The sequence below is a fragment of the Octopus sinensis genome, linkage group LG4 (assembly GCF_006345805.1).
Source record: "Octopus sinensis linkage group LG4, ASM634580v1, whole genome shotgun sequence".
NCBI lineage: Eukaryota > Metazoa > Mollusca > Cephalopoda > Octopoda > Octopodidae > Octopus > Octopus sinensis.
This window is the reverse complement of record NC_043000.1, coordinates 150,701,149-150,722,958: the sequence shown is the minus strand read 5'-3', so window position 1 is coordinate 150,722,958 and position 21,810 is coordinate 150,701,149. Positions and strand designations below refer to the sequence as shown.

The 21,810-nt window shown below is 37.7% G+C and overlaps 1 protein-coding gene across 3 annotated transcripts in view; it reads right to left on the bottom strand.

Moving 5' to 3' along the window:
* The window catches only part of LOC115210333 (RAB11-binding protein RELCH homolog), a 313,025-nt gene that overhangs the window by 127,168 nt on the left and 164,047 nt on the right, over positions 1-21,810 (bottom strand). The window lies entirely within an intron of this gene.

Sequence of the window (21,810 nt, the reverse complement as noted above, 5' to 3'; positions counted from 1 at the left end):
TATATATTTGCTCTTGAAACTAAAGATTCCATTAAAAAATGTTGGGAATTTTAATTACTTTCTTCTAATCAATTTTGAATATTAATTAAATGATTCATAATCATTTCAGATGAAATGTGATTGGTGATTTAAAGAGTTTTTGCACATTTTCGAAATTCAATCATTTACAATTAGCAATATTCAACAAGAATATTGTTATATTGAAGATCAGATTTCCTACTTGAAATCTGAATAATTGCCATGAGACTTTACTACAATCAGTATCAGGACAAAAACAAAAGAAGAAAAGAACAGATGACAATGAAAGTGAAACAAAATGAAATATCTGTAAAAGAAAAACATTCAAAAGATAATTCGGATATTAGAGTGACAAGTTCTGCAGCCAGCAGTAAATCCAACAGCTTTTCTTGGAGAAAGAATATTACAACTAACATCAGATAACACAGCAAAAAGACTTAAAAATAACTATTTTCAATATTGTTAAGATATTCTTTCTGAAATATCATTGAAAAGCATCAGAACTTAAAGAAGCATTAGAGTTGCAATCTAAAAGTTTTAAATAATGAAATAACTGCTAATACTTTAAAATAAATATTAACCATAAGAAGAAATGTAAGACAGAAAAGAGAAACAGGCCCATGGATAGGACTCAAACTACATATCTAACACTTGCTGATTACATGACAAAGCGTTCTTCATTTCATTCATCATAAATTAGATATTATTATAACTGTTTCCATAATTCAGACTATCCTATTTTACCTCTACAATATAGTTTATTCAACACTAGCAGTATCGCCCGGCATTCCTCGGGTTTGTAAGGGAAATAACTACATAAGCATTTTTAGAGATGTAAAGTATAATAGCCATCTCAATATGGCTAACCACAAAGGGGGGGGTTGTTACTGTGGCTTTTTACGTTCTGAGATTTAATAATAAATGCATTAAAAATGGGGAAAATTGATGGTAAATTTTTTTTTAAATCGTAGACTCATCATAGACCCGTGCTAATACCCAGAAGGACTCGATATGAATCACGACTATAAGATATCCGGTTTTGGTTAAACTGCACCGCAAAATGTGGGAGTAGTTAGGAATCTAAATCGTAGGAGACAGACAGCACACAACCTCACTTTTATATATAAAGATATGTCCAACAGAGTGAAGGAGTCCTGCAGCAGTTCAATGATTCTAATGAGAAATAACTCTATGATTCAAATTAGCTGCTAAGATTTTAATATAAATGACATCAAGTATTATAACATCATAATGTTCCAAATTGTTTTCAAGGTAACTCATGGGAGTCAACTGGTTACTCTGAGGCATTTTCTGTGAAATCACCTTTAAACAGGCAGTTCTATGTTTAACCCTTTAGTGTTCAGATTATTCTATCAAACATAATGCTTATTGATTCCCATTGATTTGAATTAATCATGCATTGTCTCATACCTTCAAGATGTTGATGGTGTAATTACTTAATGTAGAATAACATTGTAGGGTAGGTGTGAGAGCCTGGATCTGGTCAGTTTGAACATAAAACAGATTAACTATTTTGGCCGGATATAGCCTGTTTAAATACTAAAGGGTTAAAGGATGAGGAATTATGTACATTATTTACATTTGACAGATATTTGTCCTCAACTTGTTTGTTGTTAACACAACATTTCGGCTGATATACCCTCCAGCCTTCATCAGGTATCTTGGGGAAATTTCTCATTCCTAAGGTATTTTTCTATGTTATTATTATTGCTTATTATTATAATTATTCAGGTCGTAAACAACTTATCACTAAGGCTACCAGGAAGTGTGCTCTAGCAACTGGCGGTGTGAAAAAACCCCATAATCACAGGCCTGAACTTCTTATCGAACTCAGAATCTTGGGGTTATTAGCCCATGCTCTTAACCACTATGCCATATGCCCGTGGGCAATTATGGAGTGAATTTTAGGTCTTATAAATCTAATATTTTCCTATCCTTCCTTAATACCAGTTCCCATAAGCTGCTCATATCTGCACTCTGTCTGCTTAGGAGGTTGTTATGTCCTAGCATATGTGCTGCTTCTTTTAGTTTTCGTATTGGTCCAGATGGAGGATATGTAAATGGAACCTCCCCCCCATTTTTTTTGTTTTTTTTTATGGAATCCCATATTTTAGGCTATGGAGATTCCAATTCTGAAAAAATTTTTCAAAAATTGCAACTTCAAAATTTAAATTCCCCCACCTCACCATTTCTTCATTTTTCGCTATTTCCGGAAATTTCTTTTCCCAAAATACAAACAAAAATACAGAGATTATGATTCTGAAAACAAAAAATTGTTTATAAAATTTCAATTTCCACAAAAAAAAAAAATGGTTAACCGTTTGAATGGTTAACCGTTCTGTGAATGTAACCCAGCTGTTGTAAGTTCCTATAGCTGACCCATTTGTCTGTAATTTCATATTACTGCAGGAAATTACTCTGAAAGAAATCTTTGCAGAAAGGTGAGTAGATTGATTACAAATTTCTTTCATTATGTTATCGCAGTTTTGTGAGATTTGGCTGTTATCTCTAGCATGTAAATAATATGCATGAGTTCAGAATCAGAATCTATGTATTTTTGTATGTATTTCAGCAAAATAATTTCCGGAAAAAGTGAAAAATGAAGAAATGGGGGTATTGAAGTTTTGAAGTTGTGATTTTGAAAATTTTTTTTTCAGAATCGGAATCTCGATAGCCTAAAATGTGGGATTAAAAAAAAAATTGAAGGGGAAAGGGTTCCGTTTACATATCCTCCATCTGGACCTTCGTATTTTCCAGTGGTGCTCTCTGTCTATTATTTTAACTTCATCCCACAGAGGGAAAAATACCTCAGGAATGAGAACCCAGGTTTGAAATTTCCCCAAGACACCTGATGAAGGCTGGAGGGTATATCAGCCAAAACATTGTGTTAACAACAAAGATGAGAACTAATATCCATCTAATGTAAATAATGTGCAGAATTAATATGTTTACAGACATGAAAACCCAAAACAGAAATTAATAATGACAACCTTCACAGACGTTCTGACAGTCTTCAATCATGTTCTATGATGTAGTTTCTATTTTATTCAAATGTTTTTAATAATTCCCCCACTACTACTATCTTGATAATGATATTCTTTTGTTATTTTGGCACAAGGCCAACAATTTTGAGGGGGTGGGGAAGTTGATTACATTGACCCCAGCACTTAACTGGTACTTATTTTATCAACCCTGAAAGGATGAAAGGCAAAGTCGACCTCAGCAGAATTTGAACTCAGAACATAAAGTGGCAAAATACCACCAAGCATTCTTTTCTGTTGCATCAATGATTCTGCCAGCTTGCCACTGTTATCTTGATAATGACATAGAAAAAAAGATCACACACACACATATATATATATATATACACATATATAATATGTGTCTATGTACATATACATACATATAGTTGTTCCATACCTCATAGTGATGTTTCACAGGATCATTAGGTGTTTCAGGGCTTTCAACAATCAGAGACCCTCATCTGCATATCGCAATCAAGGTTGATTTAAGCTCAAGCTCATATCTAGTTAACACTATCCAATGTAACACTGTCCCTTCCAGAGCTTGCACCTCCTGGTTTACAGACACATTGAGGAAACATCTGCAGATTTCATAGCCAATTTGACAGCCTTTGCCTATTGGCACCCCTGTGATACCCAACATGTTTTAGGCTCTGCAGAGGAACTGATCTGCAAACCCTCTACATCACACCTCCTCAATAGGACCACACCTTGCTTGCCACCCACACAACAGCTTAACATTCTCTCTCTTTTCTCTTTTCTCTTTTACTTGTTTCAGTCATTTGACTGCGGCCATGCTGGAGCACCGCCTTTAATCGAGCAACTCGACCCCGGGACTTATTCTTTTGTAAGCCCAGTACTTATTCTATCGGTCTCTTTTGCCGAACCGCTAAGTGATGGTGACATAAACACACCAGCATCGGTTGTCAAGCAATGCTAGGGGGACAAACACAGACACACAAACACACACACGCATACATATATATATATACATATATACGACGGGCTTCTTTCAGTTTCCGTCTACCAAATCCACTCACAAGGCTTTGGTCGGCCCGAGGCTATAGTAGAAGACACTTGCCCAAGGTGCCACGCAGTGGGACTGAACCCGGAACCATGTGGTTGGTAAACAAGCTACTTACCACACAGCCACTCCTGCACCTTCCTGTCTGGGAACTTCAGCTGCTTTTCCAAGCAAACTTCTAGCTCCCGGCCGTGTACTGTTGCTAGTAGGCCTAAGGAGGTGTATGTGTACACACACACACACACACACAAATAGTAAACAGCAGAAAAGTATAAATTTTCCACGATTCATAATTTGTTCTCAACAGCTGTTTCAATGGAATTTTTTTTTAAATCATTTATTTAATTATATGATTAACATACATAATTAATTTAATTCCGATACATTACATATCTCGTTAGGAGACATCTTTCCTAACAAGATTAATAACACACAACATTTAAATTATTTTTATGATGTTTATGCATCAACACAGTATATAAAAATTTGTGTATAAATAACATGTTAAATTCAGACTGCCATTTAAAGTAGTCGGCCAAATACAATTTTTAATCAATTGAAATTATCAGTAAAGTTATTAGTATTTACCAGTTAATCCCAACGTAGACAAGCAAGAGATAACTGGAATTTCATTTGACCAAAACTTAAATGGGTGACATAAAGTATTAACCTACACTTAACTGTGTGTTCTTCATGCAGAAGCCACCCATGGGAAAAGATCTAATGTTATCATATATAAATGTATATATATATATATATATATATATATATATATATCTCACAGCCTGAAGTTTTCAAAATAGATGCACTAAAGTCGCATGACAGAAACGAGTACAATTATCAAATAAATATTTTTGGAGTGGTTGGCGTTAGGAAGGGCATCCAGCTGTAGAAACACTGCCAGATAAGACTGGAGCCTGGTGCAGCCTTCTGGCTTTCCAGATCCCCGGTCGAACCGTCCAACACATGCTAGCATGGAGAACGGACGTTAAACGATGATGATGATGATGATGATGATGATATCAAATAAAACTTTAAACATAACAGATTTGAAGAATCATCATCATCATCATTTAATGCCTGTTTTTCATGCTGGCATGGGTTGGACAGTCTGACAGAAGCTGTGCAAGCCAGAGAGCTGCACCAGGCTCCAGTTGTCTATATCGAACTGGTTTCTAGTTGGATGCCCTTCCTAAGGCCAACCATTTTACAGAGTGTACTGGGTGTCTTTTACATGGTACCAACACAGGTGCGTTTTAGATAGCACGAGCATGGGTACATTTTATGAGGCACCACTGTGGGTGCTTTTATATGGCGCCTGTACAGGTGTTTTTTACATGGCACTAGCATGGGTGCTTCTTACATGACACCAGTATGGGTGTTTTTTATGTGGTGCCCCTATGGATTCTTTTTATGCGACACCAGTATAGGAGTTTTTTATGTGGCACCAATACGAGTGCTTTTTATGTGACACCAGTATGGGTGTTTTTTATGTGGCACCAGCACAGATGTTTCTATGTGACACCAGCAACTGGGAGCTCACAAGACAAGACTCTCTCAGTGGAGAGAGAGAGTGGAACCAAGGAATTAGAGAATGACATGTGTGTGTATAAAAGAGATACTTGGCAACCTCAGTAGCACAAGGAAGGACAGGAAGGTGAGAGATAGCTAGAGAGAGAGATAGAGAGAGAGAGACAGTCAAAGTGAGAAAGAGAGAAAGCCTTCCCACATGGAACAGTGGTTTGAAAAAAATTTTGTAAACCATTCCTGTGTAAATATTGGCCAAGTTAGCAATCATGTTTCATTACTATTTGCAGAGGGATTTCAAGCTTTATTTCCTTCTAATAATTTCTCAACATAACATTTATTAAACAGTGATAACCAATGCATCTCAGGAAGAGAGGTTTTGGTTGTGATGAGTCTTGCAAATGCTATGAAAAAAAAAAAAAATTAAAATATATCATAGAAGTTATTATTCACTTCATCTCATAGAAAACTGAACCCCATAAAGCAACAAGCCACATACAAATAACCCTGAGGGAATATTACTTTTTCTAACTTCCATAAATCTTCTTAGCAATTTCTCAATAATGCAGTAGAAACTTTTCAGTGTACACAGCTAGAGATTCTGCTATACAAAGACACCTACATTGATACTGAGAAAGCAGAATGATGTCTCTCTCTCAAATAAACGCATCAAATAGCCATTGCCAGCATCTGTAGCTGATGCCATTAATTTTATTTTCTATTTATCTAGATTGTTAGTCATCTATTACTCAGCATCATATCATTCAGTTCAAGTATAATCTTTTACATTGCTAGCATTGCCCTTAAGTCAGTATTCAAGAACAAATGGCTTTTTTTCTTTTCTTTCCTTTTTTTCTTTCTTTTTTTTTCGTTAATACCATTCCTCATTCTTAAGACATGGAGGAATAGTAACAGGCAAATAATCTCATATTTTTCTTTTTTATGTTAGTATAAGTATTGAAAATTATAAATTTCTTCTCTCATTCAGTATGAAGAAGAGAAAACCCCCAGAAGAAAAGCGTTCTCATTAAAACACTAATTCACTGCTTCTAACTTAATTTTATGTTGTCCTCAATTTTAAAATTTGATCAATTTCCCACGAAAACTTGTCTGATAAACTATACAAAAAAAAAAAAATTATTGTTATTACCCACCCAATAAATTTTCTATGCCAACCTCAACACTACATTTTATGTCTGTTTTTGTACATGTACAACTCATCCATCACCCAAGTAACGAATAAAAGAAATCATTATTATTGTTGTTGTTAATTATCATTATTTCCCATAGAAAATGTCATTTTCTATTTGATGTGATTAATTGCATAAGCTTCGCATCAAATACTCATTAATATTAGGTTATAAGCAGGTAATTAACACTCGCTGTAATGACCAGTTGCATGTGCCGCTGCATAAATATGTTTGTGTTTCTGTGCAAGTGGTTGTGCATTTATGACTGCATCTTCTGATGACGATATTAATGCCTGCAATGGTAACCAATCTGAGTGTGTGTGTGTATGTACCTGCACACGGACATAAACTTCTATAGGAGCCAATGAGTATGTGTTAGTGCTTCTGCATGTACAGATGTAGTTTTGTGTGCATCACTGCATTATTTATTTTCATATCACTTTCCTGGGCTAATATGAATTCCCAAGTTAATATGTCAATGTTATTCTGGTTGATAGACTCTCTATACTATCTTTAATCAAATCACTTCCAATTATTTTGATCACATCTTCCCTTGGACAACTTCAAGGGCTGTATTATCAATATAGTTCTGTCCATCATTGCCCTTGTTCAATATAGTCCAGTCCAGCAATAGTGAAACATTATTATTGCGTCATATCAACACATAACCATTAATAGGATCAATGGTACATAATACGTTATTTGCAAAGCAAAAATTATTTAAGAAATAAATATGTGTGTGGCTATATGAGTTTTATGAGTTACAACAGTGAATATAAGTAGCAAGCAAGTTCAATATCCCATATTGCAGCTTTATTACTTATTAAGGAAAGACATAGATTCCAGAAATCCAATTTTCTACTACTACTAATAATACATGAAGGTAATAGGTGTCATTGCTTGTAATCAAGTATTTGACCACATATCAGCAAACAGTATGTGGCATGCATATATCACATAAATGATTTTTTTGTTCTTTATTTTATAAGAAAGTCCCAAACAAGGCAAGAAGCCACTTAATGTAAGGAACAATGAAGAAGGAGAAATTAAGATGAAAGGAATAAATTTACTTTAGACTTGAAAGAATTCAGGTCAGAAGGAGGAGGAAAAGAATAAGATGAAAAAGAGTTCCAAAGTCTGGCAGTTCAAGGAAAAAAAGCTACAGCCATAGTAAGACTTCCTTATTTGTGGAAACACAACAGCTTTTGGATGAAGACACTCTCTTTTACTTGTTTCAGTCATTTGACTGCGGCCATGCTGGAGCACCGCCTTTAGTCGAGCAAATCGACACCAGGACTTATTCTTTTGTAAGCCCAGTACTTATTCTATCGGTCTCTTTTGCCGAACCGCTAAGTGACGGGGACGTAAACACACCAGCATCGGTTGTCAAGCAATGCTAGGGGGACAAACACAGACACACAAACATACACACACACACACATATATATATATATATAGATATATATATATATATATATATATAATATATATATATATATACGACAGGCTTCTTTCAGTTTCCGTCTACCAAATCCACTCACAAGGCATTGGTCAGCCCGAGACACTTGCCCAAGGTGCCACGCAGTGGGACTGAACCCGGAACCATGTGGTTGGAAAGCAAACTACTTACCTGTGCATTTTAAGTCAAGCGAGATAGCACAAAGTGATCTGGCACCAAGAGAAAGTTTGTTGGGGCACTTTCTGTGACAATAACGATAGGAAAGACTAAGACTGGTAATGTCACATCAATGCAATAAAGGTTGCAGGGACCAATCAGATTAAAGATTCACTTCTGAACCCGGTCATGGAAACTCAGATGATAAGATGGTGCACCTGCCCAAATTTAACGACAGTATTCCATACAAGAATGAATTGTGGACTTGTAAAGATCCAAAACAGCCTCAGATGTGAAGTAGTTTTTGGCCTGTACAATGATCCAACCTTATGGGAAGCATACCGACCAATTGATTGTATATAAGAACTCCAAGAAAGGGGGAAATTTGGGGCAATTTTGGGCAATTACACATGCACACACACACTCTGTGTATTATATGTTGGGTTCTCTGTCTATATATGAGCATCCTGTTACACAATTGACTGGATGACCTACACATATGAAACTAATATGTGAAGTGATTGGGTGTTCAAGACATGTATACCCTAAACATAACTCACAAGTAGAATCAGTGTGACAAAGCTGCACTTTTAAATTACAAGTACAGTGCATTTGACAATCTTATATGCAGTTACTGTCCACTGAACGCAGTGGGATCAAAATTGGGACCTTATGGCTGAAAAGCAAACTTCTTAACCACTCAGCTGCACTTGCATCAATGGCTGGATGGATGGTTATATATATATATATATATATATATACATAATTTACAAAATGAGGGCAAAAGAAAAATTCTAATGCCAAATATGCCGAAAAAAGACAAAAATTGTCAATAACCATTATAATTTATGCGTCTCAAAACAAACTGATAGAAATTTCTAAAAAATCTGTTATTACCGTATCGGTCCCAATTTCGGGGTTAATTCATAAGAATTTTCCCCTCTTCAGCGATAAATACGTGGGATATAAGTGAAATACTTACTCATACCCATGGAAAAAGCAAGTACTAAGTCCCGAGCAGACCTAAGTACCCCAAATATATCCAAAATAGAAAATCTTCGGCACATCTCGAGACATCGTGTGATTCGAACTAGAAACTTTCACAGAGTGAGAGAATCCGGAAGTAAACACTATTCAATTTATAACTAATGTAGGATAAAAAATTTTTCGGGATTTTTTTTTTTTCTGATAAAAATTTTATCCTACATTAGTTATATATATATATATATATATATATCAGTGGCATGTGGCTGTTGTTGTATTGGGTGTGCTGCCACACCCAATACCACCAAATTTCAAGCAGGAGTATAACAAAAGTTTTCCAATTAAGATTTGTGATTAAATTAATGAGTAAGTTTAATATGTATAACGGATTTTCCATTTCCAATGGGTGTGCAGTGCACACCCAGAATATACAACCCCGATATCTATACACATACACACACACATTCATACATACATATATATATATATATATACATATATATATACATATATATATATATATATGTATGTGCACACGTGTGTGTGTGTTGTGCATATATATTGTACTATAGAAGGTATCTGAAAATTTTCAACCAACACTGAATATTATGACAAATGTAAGTATTATGTCTATGTGTACATCATGTTTGCAGACAAAAAAGAAGGAACAGCTATATGTGTCACATTTCTTCTGCTTGGAATTTCCTCAGCAGCTGTGCACTTTCCTTAATCTTTTGCCTGTCCAAAGCATTTGTCTACTTCTGTCCTGAAAATCCATGCTTGTTTCAAAACTTTTATTCAGCCTTTGTTTCATATATTCTGAGTGATAAAATGCTTTCCCTTCGTAAGTCCAAAGTTACACTGATAATTGAAAAAAAAATTAAGGATGTGTATCATATATGATACATGGACATCAGAAAAAATATGTCCTGTGTATCACATGCGATACACTAGAGAGGTGAAAGGTTATCCATGAACACACTCTGCTTATAAATCAACTAATATTAGTGTCCAAAGCAAATTTAATAGAATGGAAATTGAATGAATGTGAAGGCATGTGGCTTAGGGGTTAGGGTATTCAGCTCATGATCGTAAGGTCATGAGTTCAATTCCTAGGCAGCGTGTTGTGTTCTTGAGCAAGACACTTTATTTTCATGTTGCTCCAGTTCACTCAGCTGGCAAAAATGAATAGGACCGGTATTTCAAAGGGCCAGCCTTGTCACATTTTGTATCATGCTGAATCTCCCTGAGAATTACATTAAGGGCACATGTGTCTGTGGAGTGCTCAGCCACTTGCATGCTAATTTCAAGAGCAGCTTGTTCCAGCGATCATATTAACTGGAGCCCTCATCATCGTAATCAACAGAGTGCTCCTAAATTCAATAGATGAATTTGAGCACCTGACATCTTCCTGACAGCTAGTTCAATTATTAAGTTACCTATGTGTTCACAGTGTTTCATTCTGTTACTAAAATGTACCATGGAGCATATCTACAGATTGTTAACCAATATTGTATGTTGTGGTAAATGGAAAAATTATGGACAGACATGTGGATGAACAGAAAACAATTGCAAGTAAAATCAGGAAGGTTACTAGATGAGGAGGAGACAAACAGATGAATAACATAACAATATATGAGGTAGGGCAAGTAAAGCTTACGATACTCTTACTCTTTTACTCTTTTACTTGTTTCAGTCATTTGACTGTGGACATGCTGGAGCACCGCCTTTTAATTGACAACTCGACCCCGGGACTTATTCTTTTGTAAGCCCAGTACTTATTCTATCAGTCTCTTTTGCCGAACCGCTAAGTAACAGGGACATAAACACACCAGCATCGGTTGTCAAGCAATGCTAGGGGACAAACACAGACACACAAACACACACATGCATATATATATACATATATATACATATATATGACGGGCTTCTTTCAGTTTCCGTCTACCAAATCCACTCACAAGGCTTTGGTCAGCCTGAGGCTATAGTAGAAGACACTCGCCCAAGGTGCCACACAGTGGGACTGAACCCAGAACCATGTGGTTGGTAGACAAGCTACATGGGGAAAATTTAGAAAAATAAACTGAAGGAATAAACACCAAAGAGTGTATACAATGGAAATAAATACGCCAAATGAAAAGACAAAGAAACGGATCTATGATTACCCTCTTTACCAAAGAAAAGTAAAAGAATTAGGAAAAGGATGAAAAAAGAAATGGTACCAAATTCACAACAACTCTGTGTGTGTGTGTGTATGTGTGTGTGTGTGTGTGTGTGTGTGTGTGTGTGTGTGTGTGTGGTGTGTGTGTGTGTACAATAAAAAAAAAATGAAATATGAGGTTGAATACAAAATATTTTATGGTGCCCTAGCATGGCCGCAGTCTAATGACTAAAACAAGTACAAGATACAAGATATTTGTAATATATCACAGCAATGCATTGTAATTTATTAATGTTATCATTTGTTAATGCATTGTTCTTTGCAACAGAAACCAACCAAACAACATATATTACTTCTAATTTGTTTCACACAATACCAGACACTGGTATCTATCATCCCATTACAAAGATTTCCTGGAAACTGACCTAAATTCCTTCAGCATCAGATGCAATGAATGGATGACTGCAGCTGCAAAATCTCAAATTGACAATCCAGCAAAGAAGACTATCTACAAAAAGCTACATATTGAAAAAGCAAAAATCAAATGGATGCAAGATGCTACTGTTGTCCTCATACATTATAGAATCTGCCATAGTATTGGAGCTGTTTAAAATTGCACTATGATTTGTAATGACCATTTACTAGAAGGATTACTTTCTTATGTTCTTTTACTTATTTCAGTCATTTGACTGTGGCCATTCTGGAGCACCACCTTAAAGGGGTTTTAGTCAGAGAAATTGAGACCAAGACTTGTTCTTTGTAAGCCTAGTACTTATTGAATTTGTTTCTTTTGCCAAACTGCTAGGTTACAATGACATAAACACACCAGCATCAGTTGTCAAGCTATGGCAGAAAGACAAACACAGATACACACATAAATAATATATATATATATATATATATATTATATATATATATATATATATAGTGAGAATTTACAAAAATACAAAAGATGAAGACGGGTGTGTAAACAACAAACAGATGTATTAGTATATGATACATGGACATCAGAGAAAATATGTCCTGTGTATCACATGCGATACACTAGACAGGTGAAAGGTTATCCATGAACACACTCTGCTTGTAAATCAACTAATATTAATGTCCCGAGCAAATTGGATAGAATGTAAATTGAATGAATGTGAAGGCATGTGGTTTAGTGGTTAAGGTATTCAGCTCATGATCGTAAGGTTGTGAGTTCAATTCCTAGGCTCGGTAAGTGAGAAAGTCTTTTACATCTCGAGCCTACGCTCTTCGAAAGAAAGGAACACAGAAATAAACTGGGAGAGAAAATAGAAAAAGGTATAGTGGCTAGCAATCTATCATGGTGAATGCCAGGCAGAGGGGTCACACAGGAGAGCTAGGAAGAAGGGGAGATAGTTCATATTTATACAAAGACAAAAGATAAAGACAGGTGTATGAACAACAAGCAAGTGTATTAGTTTGATGCTCAGGAAAAATGAAAGTCTTTTACGTTTCGAGCCTATGCTCTTCGACAGAAAGGAATAAGAGGAAATAAACAAAGAGAGAATAAGAAAATGTGTGGAGTTCAGTGATCCAACATGGTGAATGATTGCAAAATAAAAGAGGTGGAAATAAAGGGAGATAACAATAAAAAAAGAGGTTGGATGAAAGAGAGATAATAATAGTGCTAGTGATCTAAATAAGAGAAGGTTCATGAGCATGTCTGTGTTCAGGTATTATGTGCTTGTGTGGATGTGGGAGAGGGTGTGTGGTGTGTGTATTGAGTTAAACAGTGTGTGTGGATGCTCATGTTGTGGTATGTGTGGTGACGCTATTGAAGATTGTGAGAGTGCAGATGAAGGTGTATGATGTGGGTGCTGAGAAGTGGTTGGTGTTAGTGTGTGTGGAGTGGTGTGGGGTTGGTGTCAAATGAAGAGAGGAGGTGAAGTTGGTGTCAGATGAAGATAGACGGTGAGTTGAGCCCATGTGGTGCAAAGGGGGAAAAGAGAAGATTTTAGATATATATATCTATATATATATATGTATGTATGTATGTATACACATGACAGGCTTCTTTCAATTTCCATCTACCAAATCCACTCACAAGGCTTTGGTTGGCCCAAGGCTATAGTAGAAGGCACTTGTCCAAGGTGCCACACAGTAGGACTGAACCCAGAACCACGAGGCTGGGAAGCAAGCTTCTTCCTACACAGTCACACCTGTACCTATACATATATAAACTTCTAAACTATATATAACGAAAACCAAGACAATTACCACTATGTAGAAGATTTAATGACTACTTCTTTCAGAGTCTAGTTGACCTTTTTGGCAAAAGTTACTTATTTTACTAAACCAATCCAAATCCTTGATTACTCTTTACTCTCTTTTACTCTTCTACTTTTTTCAGTCATTTGACTGCAGCCATGCTGGAGCACCGCCTTTTAGTCGAGCAAATCGACCCCGGGACTTATTTTTTGTAAGCCCAGTATTTATTCTATCGGTCTCTTTTGCCGAACCGCTAAGTGACGGGGACGTAAACACACCAGCATCGGTTGTCAAGCAATGCTAGGGGGACAAACACAGACACACAAACACACACACACACACATACATATATATATACATATATACGACAGGCTTCTTTCAGTTTCCGTCAACAAAATCCACTCACAAGGCATTGGTCGGCCCGGGGCTATAGCAGAAGACACTTGCCCAATATGCCACGCAGTGGGACTGAACCCGGAACCATGTGGTTGGTTAGCAAGCTACTTACCACACAGCCACTCCTGTTTTAAAATTAAATGAAACTTATAGACTTGAAGAATTTATAGAAACTTACAGATTTCTTTATAAATATGGCCAGGGAATGATTAATATTATAAATGTGGCATGCTACCATGCTCAGCAAAATGCTTAGCAGCATTTTGTCTGTCTTTATGTTATGAGTTCAAATTCTGCTGAGGTTGACTTTGTCTTTCATCCTTTCAGGAGTCAATAAAATAAATACCTGGGAACAATGTAATCCACTTACCCCAAACCCCAGAAATTACTGGCTTTGTGCCTAAATTTGAAACCGATATTATACACGTATAAATTTGAAATCAATAGTAAAGGTTATTTGCCAACATAATGTGGCAGCCCTGTGTAAAGATGATGCTACTGTTTTTCAGCCCCAAGAAAACATCTTTTCCAGTTGGCTACCAGCACACAGTCTGTGCCCGTATAGTACCGTAAATCCTCGAGTATAATCCACACTTTTTTCCCTAAATTTAAAGGTCAAAATCCCTAGTACGTACTATATACGAGGTTAAAAATGAAAATTATTTCCTAAGCAATGTCCAAGTCTCTATTTGCTGTCCAGCAATGTTTATTCAAACGCATTTTGTGATGTCAGGCGCGAAAATACCTTAAATCATCCATAACTTGCAGTTAGCAATATTTATTAAACGTTATTACTGTTATTTCTTTATTTTCTGCAAACAAAATGCACAAAAAAGCTACACGTTTGCATTATGTTATATATACAATAATAATAAAGGACGTTACCGTATACATTTTTACAAACCAAGGATGTTATATAGCTAGAGAAGGGGTGCGTATTATACACAAGGTTTAGGTTTTTCAGAGGTACACCCCCCCTAAAAATCCCCTGCATATTATACTCAAGGGCAGACTATACTCAAGAATTTACGGTATATGCAAGGGAGGTCATCACTAGCATCTCTAACTTGTGTACCAGTAGCCAACTGGAAAAGATATTTTCCTGAGGCCTAAAAGACAGTAATATTGTCCTTATATAGGACTGCCACATTATGTTGGCAAATAAACTTTACTATTTGGTACTGTTACTGCATATCTCTTGCTCAGAGATTTAAAACAAGTTGTTTTTCTCTTTGAAATCAATATCGTACATGTATTTAGTTTAACCTGGTTCAGCTAGCTAATTTTAAGCTCTTTCAAGTTAGAAGAGTGTGCAGTTAGATTTAGAAAACCAAGTTTGATAACATTAAAATTGACTTCCTTTTCAATTGGCACAAGATCTCAAATTTGCAAAGAAATTGCTATGGTATGGTGTGGTGTGACATTCATTTCTTTCCAAAGAATATTGATGTTGCAAGGTGGGGGGGTCGTATAGTTTCGACTAGAAACCAAAACCAAATCACACAAACTTGGTTTTCCAAAAGCTTATCTTTCTAATTCTATGGTGCTTAGCTACAGTACATTAAAATTAATAATCAATAACCAAATTAAACATTCTTTGAAGATTCCAACAAGTCAAGCATGTATCATTTAGCTGAATTGTATAACACTAAAACCATAAAGTCAAGCAGAAAAGAATGAATAGCATTTCAATTTACATTCACATAAACTGAAATTTACTAATATTTACCAAACAGATGAAACGTGAGGATCAATACACAGATGAAGGCTTATTTACATAGACAATTTAATAGACTGATATGACATTATAGCAGAGTAATGAAAACATTGATCTCAGATTTTTGGATATTCCTAACAAGTTATCGATCAGTTTACTGATTATAGTTTTGTTTCTCTAATAATACTAGCAATCGTTTTGTAGTTGGAGGATCAAGGGAACAACAAAGAAAAGAAAAGAAAATGCAGTAGTAGTAGTAGTAGTAGCAGCAGCAGCAAACAAAAAAAAAGAAGCAACAGCAGCAGCAGCAATATATTTATGGAACTTATTTCACTGAGAGTAAAATATAAGCTCGGCTATAGTGTAAATTGAACTTGCTCTAAAGCAGTACACTTTAAGTTTAAACACTGTAAGTCATCTGACCCAACAGGTTCTTCTGAATACAACTGCACTGTATGGAAAAACTGTGCTGCAACAACTTATAACCTCAATCGTCGAAGAATATAATGTAGGAAAGGTGAGGACAATAATGATGCTAAGGTATTCGGAAGATCAGAACATCCTAGAACACACCCCCACCACCACCACCACCACCAACAACAGGTATGAATAGGGAGGAAATGGAAAGCGGAAGAAGCAGTAAACAGTGTGATCAGAAAGCCAAGGCATGACAATATAGTCAGAGAGATACAAGGGGCAACAACCAGTCTAGGTTTGCACAATTTCAAGCCATTTTGCATGAGCAGAGTAAAAGAGATGAAAGAGACAGAGGTACATGAAGTGAGAAAGGAAGAAAAAGAAAGGCAAAATGTACATTTAGTGCAATGTAGTCAACAGGGACAGTGCCTGAGATGGGAGGAATATGTGGTCAGTCGCAAAATCTCATGGAAGGAATTTGGGGCTTAGGAGGAAACAAGCAAGAATATCCTTCAAGATCAAGTCTACCTTTAACGTTTTGCCTTCACCAGCCAATTTAGTTCAGTGGAACATACAAAGAATTGATGAATGTAGATGCGGAGAGAAAGCAACAGTGAGACATGTTTTGTCAAACTACAGGCTAGCACTAGACAGATATACATGGCATCACAATCAAGTCCTTGGTGTCATAAGCACAGCACTCAAGGAGAAGATCAAGGGATATAATAGGGGAGAGTACCCAAAAGTGGAAAAGCGGGGAAAGATATACTTCCAGGAGGAGGGAAAAGGACATAAGACCAGGCCTTCAAAAAAATTATACGAGACAGATGAAAGATGGAAGGGATACTGGGAGCTGGCCACAGATTTGGAAAGACTTAATATTTCCACTCATAAAAAAGATCATACTTGATCCTATGGAACACAATGAAAAATTGGAATTTTGCTAGCGGTGACAGTGCCATGGGAAGAGAACATCGCTAATGCAGAACAATGGAATGAGAGGAAGTATGAGAGATTAATCGAAGAGTGTGGGGAACAGGAGTGGACTGCCGAGTATTACAGTGGGGGTTAGAGGCTTCATTGAAAGGAAAATAGTGACGGTATTTAAAAGAAGGTTTGCATTTTCGAGCTCAGAGCTGTGAAAAGTAATAAGGAGGATACAGGAGGTAGTTGACAAAGCCAGCTTCTACATATGGCTGAAACGAGAAAACCTGAAATGACTTGAAAGCCATGCCAACTGGGAAATAGCATCACTAGGTGAGGCTGGCTGGCACTTAACATTGCTGCTTGACAGGTGGGCCAAGGGAACCATCTCATCCATCGCGTGCCCTCCTCCCTGATAGTTCGAAGGCTTCTTACCACCAGACAGATAGTCAGCTCTGGTTGCTGGAGCTGAAACTAACACGACTCACTAGAGAGGGCACGGGCCAAAACTATGTGCCCTTCCCCTCCATTGGTCAGTTGAAGCATAGATTGTGTTACATGACAATTAGTTGGTGCTAGCTACTGGAGTGCAAAAGAAAAAAGTGCATTCAACATCAGAGCTGAAAACACCTCTGAAAGTAGTGGGGCACCGCATCGAAAATGGTAGAGGAGTAGGGACTGAAACCAGACCTGGTTCCTCCTAATGATGTCCTTAGCTACTGGATCTTATAAAGGAGCTGTTGAGATAGCGAACCATGAAACATGGTTGAAATTCCCCTTGTTTGTGACAAATCACAAAGTCAGATAGGGGTGTATTTACATAAGCATGGAAGTTTCAAGTTTTAGAAGTTAAAGTTGTTAAAATCATCATTGTTTAACACTTGCTCTCAGTGCAAGCATGAGCTGGAAGGCCAACAGATTCCAATAAGTTGGAGAATGACATCATGCTCCAATCTCTATTTTACCATGCTTTCTACAGTTGGATGCCTTTCATAATGCCAGACACATTACAGAGTGTATTGAGTGCTTTAATCATAGCACAGCACTAGTGAGGTAGCTTTGCATCTTGCAAGACTAACTGAAGGAGAACAGGATAGAGATAGAGAGGGAGAGATAAAAAGAGACAAAAAGAGAGTGATGATTTTAGGTGAAGTGGTGAAAAAGAGTGAAGCATGATGAGAGGAACAGATTCACAGTTGTGAGAGAGTGTTAGTGTTGAGAGTAACAGAGTAGATATTATTGAGGGAGGAAGTATGAAAGGAAGAAGGGAAAAGAGAGGGATTAATGCCAGAGGTTAGTTAGAAAGAGAGGGACAGAGTGGTGAGAATGATGGTGTTCACTGTTTAGAGGGTGTCCAGGGGTATCCTATCTTGTAACGGTGAGTATTGGTGGAAGGTATGGGGTAAGGGAGTATGTAAGAGAAGAGATACATAAGGATAGCAAGGATCCAGAAAAAGACAGTAAAAGAGAGTAGCAGGGAAACATGGGGTCATGCCAGAGAGATGAGAGGGGAGGGCTGAAGTGATGAGGTAGTTGTATGAGAGGACAGTATGAAACAAAAAAGCAGAAAGGGAGTGACGGATGGCAGTGGGTGAGCATGTATCACAAGATATGATTGAAAGTGAAATGATTGAGGTGAATGGGGAAATGGATGGAGAAAAGGAAAGTGAACTTAGGTAGAGTGATGCCAAAGGACCAATACAGTTTCTTGTACATAGGGCTAGTGAAGCTAGAGTGATGGAGAGTGGTGTGCAGCTGGTGGGGAGGGGCAGGCAATCATTCATAGTTTGCAAGCTTCTATGAGTGAAGAGTTAAAAGGTAGAGAGGTACGAGTGAAAGAAGGAGGAGTTGAATGAAAGGGGAAAGGTGATCAACAGGTAGATAAGAGGAGGGTTAAATGTGCAAAGAGTGACAGCGAGCATCCTCATCATCATCGTTTAACGTCCGCTTTCCATGCTAGCATGGGTTGGACGGTTCAACCGGGGTCTGGGAAGCCAGAAGGCTGCACCAGGCCAGTCAGATCTGACAATGTTTCCACGGCTGGATGCCCTTCCTAACGCCAACCACTCCATGAGTGTAGTGGGTGCTTTTTATGTTCCACCGACACAGGTGCCAGACGAGGCTGGCGAATGGCCACGCTCAGATGGTGCTCTTTACGTGCCACCGGCACAGAGGCCAGGCCAGGCTGGCAATGGCCACGATCGGATGGTGTTTGTTACGTGCCCCAAATATATACACATAAACATGTCCACGCATATATACAAGCATATGTATACACCAATACACTTGTGTGTATGTATATATGTTTATGTGTGTTTGTGTGTGCCTATGTCTATATATAGGAACACAAATGGATCGTTTGTGTTCTTATTTTATGCAAACACCATACCTGGAACTTTCCCCTATAATGGATTTGGAACAGACAGCGGGATGCATGGTTGCTCTTAAATACAAAAACCCTCCTTGGTGAAGAATGCACATGGCAACATAGACTAGTTATTAGTGACTTTAGACTCAAGGCTAAAAGGATGCCAAAAAGCAGATCAATCTGGAAAAGAAGGACTTGGAAGCTTAGGAGCCCTTCACATGGTCAGAGATTTAAGGATATCCTTACAGAGAAATTTGATGATAGGGAGGAGGAGTTACAGTCCTGTGACATAGAAGGCAGCTGGTAATTCCTGTGAGATAGCTTGTTGAGTACCACAGACCAAATCTGTGGCAAGTGCAAAGTTCCTTCCAGACCCAGGGTAACATGGTGGTAGAACAATACTGTAGATAGGGCCATTAGAACAAAGAAACAGGCTTGGAATACCTGGAAGATTTGGGGTAGCAGGAGAGTGTATCAGAGAGCCAAAAAGGAAGCTAAGAGACAGGTGTATATAGCCAAGGGAGTAGCAGAAAAGAAGAAGTTTGCCAATGTTCAGCGACATGAAGACCAAAGAACTGAAGTATTTCAGATTGCAAGACAGTGTGTGAGAGAAAACTGTGATGTCATAGGAGAGAAATGTGTCTGCATGGATGATGGTGCCCTTGCATTTAATGATTCTGCAATGAAAGAGGCTTGGAGAAACCATTATGAAAGACTGCTGAATGTGAGAATGAATGGGAGGAGGAGAGTCTACCAAACGTTGACCCAATTGAGGGACCAGCTATCCGAATCAACAGTACCCAGGTAGATAAAGCAATTAAGGATATGAAGACAGGGAAAGCACCTGGCCCATCAGAAATCACTGTTGAGATGCTTAAAATATCGGGCAATGTGGGTTATGGTCTTGTCACCCGCATCATAAATCAGGTAGTTCATGAAGGAGTCATACCCAATGACTGGTGTAGCAGCACCATAATTAACTGCTACAAGGGGAAAGGTGATGAGGTGATGCTTTAGATAGAAATAACTATAGGAGTATCAAATTATTGGATCAGGTGATGAAAGTTACAGAGAGGATCATAGCCCAACTAATTAGAGAGAGTGTAGCCTAGATGAGATGCAGTTTGGTTTTGTGCCAGACAGAAGCACCACAATGCAATATTTCTGGTAAGGCAACTGCAGGAGAAATATGTAGACAAAAATAAACTTCTGTACTTGGTTTTTGTTGACTTGGAGAAAGCCTTTGACAGGGTCCCCCAATCCCTTATCTGGTGGTCAATGCGGAAACTGGAAACAGACAAGTGACTGGTAAGAGCAGTACAAGTCCTGTACAGGGATGTTGTCAGTAAGGTGAGGGTTGGCAATGAGTACAGAGAAGAATTCCGAGTAGAAGTAGGGGTTCACCAAGGATCAGCCTCCTCTTATTCATTATAGTCCTCCAGGCAATAACAGAAGAATTTAAGACAGGATGCCCCTGGGAGCTCCTCTATGCTGATGACCTTGCTCTAATACCTGAGTCACTGCCAGAACTGGAGATGAAGTTTAGGGTGTGGAAGCAAGGTCTAGAAATTTTTAACATTCACATTCCTTATTATAATCAGTCCCTCCAAATAAGCAGCTTCCATAAAAAAATCTATTATATCCCCAACACTAAGCTTAAAACTAAAATAGCACATCTCTTCCCCAATACTAACTATACAGACACTACTTCCACTCCACTGCAATCCAACAACTCCCCAAAAGAAAACCCTACACATCACACTTGACCACACCACAGGCCGCCCTGAGCCTATAACAACTACAAGCGCTCCGCCCCTGCTGATCAGCCACACACACTAAACAATCTAAGGTTTGCATCACTTTTCTCTCTCAAAGTTAAATCTCTACCTAAACTCTTCTTTAAAATTCTAAAATCTAATTTTCCACCACACCATAAATACTATCCCATCTTTAACAAATCATCAGTGAAAATCTCTTACTCCACCACACCTAATTTAGGATCCATAACCACCTCCTCGAACAAACGCAAACTCCAACACCAGTCCTCTGAACACCTGAACTCTCACATTGCACCCCATGTCAGCCCACAAAGTAGCAATAGCACAATCCTTAATAACCCACCTCAATTAAATATTACTAGACTCAAGCCATCATCCCACAATCCTACCTATGCAACAGCAAATACTAGCTCCA